Genomic DNA, 6728 nt, shown 5'->3' with positions numbered 1-6728 from the left:
TAACTTGTCGATTTCACTGCATATTAAGGACCAATGAAAAACTCAGATATGAATCTACTGTCCTGAAGTAGCTTTAGTGCATCAAACTTGCATGACTTTCTTCTAAATAATCTTTTATACCTAATTTTATATTTGTAATTTTGAATGTACCAATTTCTTTAGAGTTCTTAAGAAAAATATAAGAAGCACCCTAAGTATTAAAGAAAATAACATATAGTTTATTTATATTTGTTTATTAACTTATATATAAATGCAGATAAAAAAAGAATAAGGCAGTTCCTGAAGGATACCAAATCCTAAATATGCCTCTGGAGATAATATACAGTAAGTCCTAAGTTAGCCTCTAAGGTTGAAGGAAACTGTGACTTTATGAGAAACCGTGTCTATGATTTCTTTCAACTTTGGCAGTAATTTATTTTTTTCATGAACATTATATACTGATGTTATGCAAAACAACATTAAGCAAGGAATTACTATATAAAGGAATGTTTTATTAGGACTCTGTAGCTTAGAATTGGGAATGCAGTGCTTTCATTTAAGACTTTCTCCTTTGATTGTATGCTAAAGTGGTTAGCACACAAAGTCTTTCCCTCATTTACACTTTAGATTATGAGAGTTAGAGCTTTTCCTGAGAGCAGGTCTTAATAGGTAGGAAGAGAATTAGTACAGCAGGAGATCCTACAATGAATGGGGGAGAACCCAGAAAGTAGGGGGTATTCAAGATAAGACCCAGGTGATGAGCAACAGAGGTTAGTCCTGAGTAGGGCTCTGGGCGCCTTTAGTTACAGGATCCTAGGAGAGGCCTGAACAGACTAGGGCAAGGGTTGGAAAGCCACACACGAAAATGTTGACAAAGCATTTGTCTTTGAGTGGCATGAACATTTTTCTTTTCTTTTTTTGTGTGCATACTTGAACTTTCCTCCAATTATAAAGTAAACATGAATTTACTACATCTGACTATTTTTTTTTTTACAAAAAAAAAAAATTCTACATTTCAAAGCAAAGTGTACAGGAAAAATATATCTCACTATTGGACCAAAGCTAGACTGAATTGTTCAGGGTTTAGATAATGCATCAGATGAAGGCTTTTTCTACTGGGTGGTTTTATATTTCCAGACAAACATACATATTTGAAAGAAGCATTTCCTCCTAGAGACTGATTCAAGCTACATAAGGTTGTTCAAAAGTATATGAGATTGAGTCTAGTTTTCTTTTGAATGCTGTTAAGAGACCATTAGGACAGAAACCTTTACCAGAGCTCATTCAGTTTAATTCAATTCAATCCTACAACCATTATCTACTAAGTGACAGTATGTGGGTGGGATCAAGATGAGCAAGGCTTGATCCCTGCCCTCAAGATGCTCAAAGCCAAGTAAATGAGACAGGAGCAAAGACAAGAGCTTTGGAAATATTGGAGATAAGTAGCCCAGTCCTATTAACTCCTGCTGCCTCAGTCTGTTGACCCCAGAGACGCAGGGAATTTCTGGACAGCACTTCTGACATAAGGCAAATTCTTTCTATAGCTAGTCACTATGTGTCATTGTCAACACAGACACACATCAAATGTCAGCTCTCATTTGAACCTTGGATTTTAAAATCTGATTTCCATTCTTTGACTCTCCTATACAGTCTATATCCCTAAGTATGTGGACTATTCTGGAACACTCACATCCACCAGCCTTTCCTCCTTGGCTTCTATCTGGTTTCAATGCCACAAACATTGCCCTCTCCTCTTAACAATAGTAGGAGTGAAATTCAAAATGCCTGTATATGATTTGCCCCAATTTCTCCTTATAGCCCTGACCATCTGCTGCACTGCCTTCCTTTCTTCATACTTCTAATAAGTCCCACAAAATAGAGGCACAGAGTGCAGAGGGAGTGAAGGAGAAAATGAATTACAATTGGGAAGAGCGTATCAGAGAGGGCTTCCTAGAGGAGATGCCTTTTGAGTCCGGAAAGGTGGGCATAATTTCAGAAGGTGTTGTTTCTGTGGTGGGGGTCCCCAGAAGGAAAGTTCCAGAAGTGGGTGGATGGAAGGTGGGAGAGAGAATACATTTGGCATCTGCCCTGGTCTCGGTGCACAGCTCATGAAGAAGTGTGACTCAGGAGAAGGAATTAAAGGTGAAGAGATCATTTGTAGCTCTTCAGCAAAGGGTGTTGAATTCTAGTCTGAAGAGTTTTTAAATTATTCTTTGTGCTAAGGACATAAACCTAAAATACAGTTGAGGGGGAAGTGTCCATGAAGTCATGTGTGCTGAAAGTGAGCACAGAATCCTCTGAAAACCTCTCCACACAGCCTTTATTCTTAGATCCTCTTAAACCAGCTTCCCTACAATGAGACCTAGGAGGCAGCACTCCTATAACAGAACTCCATAATCAGTCCCCAGAGTCCTGCAAAGCCTATGCTCTCAGAGCAGAGAGTTATTTCCAACTCTTCTCCTCTACAAAGAAATATTTATTGAGTCTTGGCCAGATCCACAGGAGTGCACTGGTAAGCCTCAAGGCATAGAAACTTCAGGAAAAACCACTCCATGTCTAATTTAAACACATGAACCCCAAGAGCTTGCACTGAATAAAGGGAACATGTTGTGAAAAGTGGATTTCCTATTATTTTGTTGTGAAAAATACCAGGTATTCGCTCTTGCCAACCTCTATCATGGGATGACGGAAGTTAGATTCCCCTCAAAAGGAGGCAAGCAGGTCTCCGGGAAGAAACACATTAGAGAAATAATCCCTCCAGAGTTGTTCTGAAAATTGCCTTTGCTGATCCACCTTGGAAAAAACAAAGTGCTTTTGATGAATTCAGCCGAATAAAATCCTGGAAAATTATCTGAATTTAAAAAAAATTTCAGCGCAGAGCTTAAAAGCATTAACTGGCTTTTGTGAGCTCAGAAGTAGCATGCACGCGCACATGCAATGGCAATTCATGTCTTAATGGTCTATCTTTTTTGTCAGATTGTGCTTCTAACCTACAGTAGTATCATTTATTGTTCATTTTCTGCAGGGAGAGGGAAGTGACTGCTAGAGAGAGGTGTGAGTTTTAAGAGACTCCAGGAGCGAAAAATCACATGGCTTTTTTGACTGAGAGGAATCTGAGTCCCTTCTGTTTGTTGTTGTTGAAAAAGTTGAATCTATGGGTCTTGTGTGGGTGGAAATTAATCTCCAGTTTTTATGGCTGTGAATTTTTACACATCTCTGTGGATGGGCCTCAGGTGGTAAAGCTGACCTGTGTGCTGCCCTCAGAGAACCAGAATCTCAGCGGTGTTTGCTGCCACAGAGCCAGTGGAAAGAAGTCTAGGCCACAGGCAAGCAGAGAGCTTCAGAGGAGCATGATGGGTTTGATAGGGAGGAGCCAAAGATGACTACACTGGATTTACAGTGACAACCTGTACTTCTGGCCAGTTCACATAGCAGCCTTAGGCAGGATAGAAAACTATTAACTATGAAGTTCTTACAATTTGTCTGTATTGAATTTTGGCAAGACCTTGTGTCAGTCCAGGAAAGGGGCCCTAACCAGAGCAAGGCTAGGCTTCTGTTCCAGAATGTGCCACATCACTGAACTTTAATTAAACATTTACGATGTACTTATATGCTCATCTGAATGACTGAAATATATATTTTTTACACGTATTTGGTCTTCATCTGCAGTTCTTTGTTGAGCTCATAGCTTCCCCAAATCCTTGGAATTTTCTAAGCATCGAGAGTGTTGAAGATGTTTTTTATTATGTTAATGAAAGTAATTTTGGAAAACACCTGATGATAGGGGCTGGTTGCCAGGGAAACCAACAGGATTGGAAGGTTGGAACTTCCATGCCTTATGCATACACCCCTCTGGACAGGGAGAAGGGTCGGAAGTTGAGTTCAGTTATGGGTGGTCAAATTAATCCTGTCTATGTAATGAAGCCTCCATAAAAGCCCAAGATGACAAGTTTCAGGGTTAGTGAACTTGCAAAGAATGGAAGGAGAGTGCTACAACTGGAGAGGCCCATGCTTTTCCCTCTACCTTCTTCATCTGAGTGTTGGTTCATATCCTTTAGTATCCTTTGTAATAAATTAGTGATCTACTGAGTAAATGAGTTTTTGAGTTCTAGGTGCCATTTTAACAAATTAATCAAGCATGTGGTAGATGTTCTGGAAACCAATGATTTGTAGCCAATTGATTGGAAGCACAGATTTGGGCTTGTGATGGGGTCCAAAAGTCTGAGGAGGGAGCCATGGGGACCTCTGGCCTATAGCTGTTTGCTCAGAAGCACTGGCTTGTCTGGGATCTGAGTGGAAGGCAGTCTTGGGAGAATGACCCCGTGAGGTATGGAATCTGATGCTGTTTCTAGATAGATAGTACCAGAATTGAGTTGAATTCTCAGATACTCCACTGATGTCTGAGAAATGTCGGTGTAGGGATGCCTCCACACCTTGTTGATTGGTTTTAGGATGCTAACTAAATATAGACCCTGTAAGAGAAAAGAAGAAGAGCATACAGCCTGCTTTCTAGGATCTCACTGGCCTCACTGGCCTCACTGACTCACATTGAGGAGGGCTCGGGTTTACTCTCAGGGTCTCAACATCTACTTGAGCGGACCTTGATTTCTACAAGTTCTTGCACAGATGTCAGCTTTTCAAAGAGACCTACTCTTAGGACCTATTTTTAATTTTTATGTTTGCTGTACCTCTGATCTCCTTACTCTGCTCTGTTTTTATCTTTTTCCATACATGCATCTTCTAACATACTGTATAATATCATTTGGATTATAACTATTAATTATAAACAGTTTCACTCACCAGTAAGGTAAACCCTGCAATACAGAGATTTTGCCTGTTCAGCTTACTTTTGTTCACTGATGTATCAAAATACATACTTGTAATTGAGAGAATAACTGCAAGTGTAGCCCTGGGTACCCTGGGATACCCAGTTGGCCGTGAGCTGGGCTCCCACTTGAGTCCACTTCTGGATTTCTCCTGAGTATGTTCCCTGTTCTGCAACTAAGACCACTGCTGTCTTCTCATTTTGTTAAAAAATATTGATATTTTCTGAATCATATATAGTATTGTAAATCAATATTACCTCAATAAAAAAGAGAAGAGCACTGATTGCTTATTAAGAGCTAATCTAGGTGTCTAGAACTTCATCTTATAAAGCACTGTTCTTGGCTGGGAACAGAGACTCTTTCTGTCTCATGTCTATCTTATCTCTGATACAGCACTTGTAATTTTATAGGTGCAATATGAGTGTTTATTGAAATGAAACTTAGTTAGCAATGAAATTAGGCCCTCCTTTTACAAACACAGGAAGAGCCCATTTATTGTACACTGTTTCCATTACCCAGTATTTACTCCATCTAACTGTGTGTCTAGACACAGCCATGTGGAGTGAAAGGCTGGTTTGGTGTGAGGTGGGGGGTGGTTTTTGGTCCTCAGTGTCAGTTTTCCCCACAATTTCTCATTTTTCTGTTCCTAAAATTCCTCCCTAATGAGTTACCCAAGTCCTTGCAGATACTGCCATCCTTGCAGTTCTTGTGTGTCATCTCTGAGTCAGCCAGGATTTAATCACACCTATCCTTGCTGATTGGGTCACAGATCTCCACTGTCAGAAACATTATTTACATCTTTTAGCTTCTTCCTAGGCTACTGAAGATAAACTGGGAAGGAAATAAAAATACAGTACAAAAGCCAACATATACCTGAAAAATGGGTCCTTTAGGTCTTTCTGGACCAAGAACCACATCTCTGATTCACACTTGGTGGTGGGTTCCATCCCAAGTGGATGGAACAGTGCCTGCAGCCAGGCAACATGAAGAGTTGCATCAGAAACTGTTTATAGTTGTTTCAGTCTGGAAGGCTTTTATGGATGTTTTTGGCCATTTGCTCCTTTTGTCTGGGACTTCTAGAAAGGGTGTAGAAAGTTGGTGGTACTACACAGAATCTCCCTGTGGCAGTCATCTAAGAGCTGTTGTGTAAGCACTGAGCCCTTCTCACCAAGCTAGAGCCATTCATTAGCTCAAACAAGGTCTAGTAGAGGGTATTTGGTATTAGTTCTGTGCCTGTTGTTATCATCAAGAGAAGAAGTGAAAAGTTTTGAAAAGGAACATCATTCCCTCATGCTGCTGCTTTTCTAAATACATTACATTTAGAACCAGACAATTTTGGAGACCCGAGTCCCCATTTTGACTCCTAACAAATAACTGATGTCCTTTGAGAGCTGTAAGTTAGAAGTGCCTACTATGTCTGGGAAGCCAATAGAAGCAATGGTAACCAGACTTCACTGTCTGTTTACACAGTTGCCTATCTTGTCATCAGGATCATTTCTGAATATTCGTCATGGCTCCTGGGAACCCTAAGGAGCTCACATGGTTAGAAATCACCGTTACACAAATACTTTTCTTTCTTGTTTTTGTCCTGAACTGATTCTAATTCTTAGCCAAGAGGCATGTTCATCTGTTATCTGTTTTCTACTATCTCATCCTTAAAGAATTAGCTTCTTAGTGAGTAATGCTCAGTGATAGCATCAGTTTGGAAATGCATGTCACCCATTTCAGGTAAATACTCCATTATAGCAAATACACACACACAAATATATGTATGTGTTATATATTTTTACATATATGTTATATATGTATAGAATGTGTATATTATATGTGTGTCTATCAAACATATGTAGAGAGAGAGAGAGTTGGTTGAAGATGCAGGAACCAACTAACAGTGTTCATAGTATCTTTTCTGAAATGACCAGC

This window comes from Talpa occidentalis, unplaced genomic scaffold (genome assembly GCF_014898055.3).
Source record: "Talpa occidentalis isolate TD23 unplaced genomic scaffold, MPIMG_talOcc4v2.1, whole genome shotgun sequence".
Classification (NCBI taxonomy): domain Eukaryota; kingdom Metazoa; phylum Chordata; class Mammalia; order Eulipotyphla; family Talpidae; genus Talpa; species Talpa occidentalis.
This window is presented reverse-complemented; position numbering follows the sequence as displayed.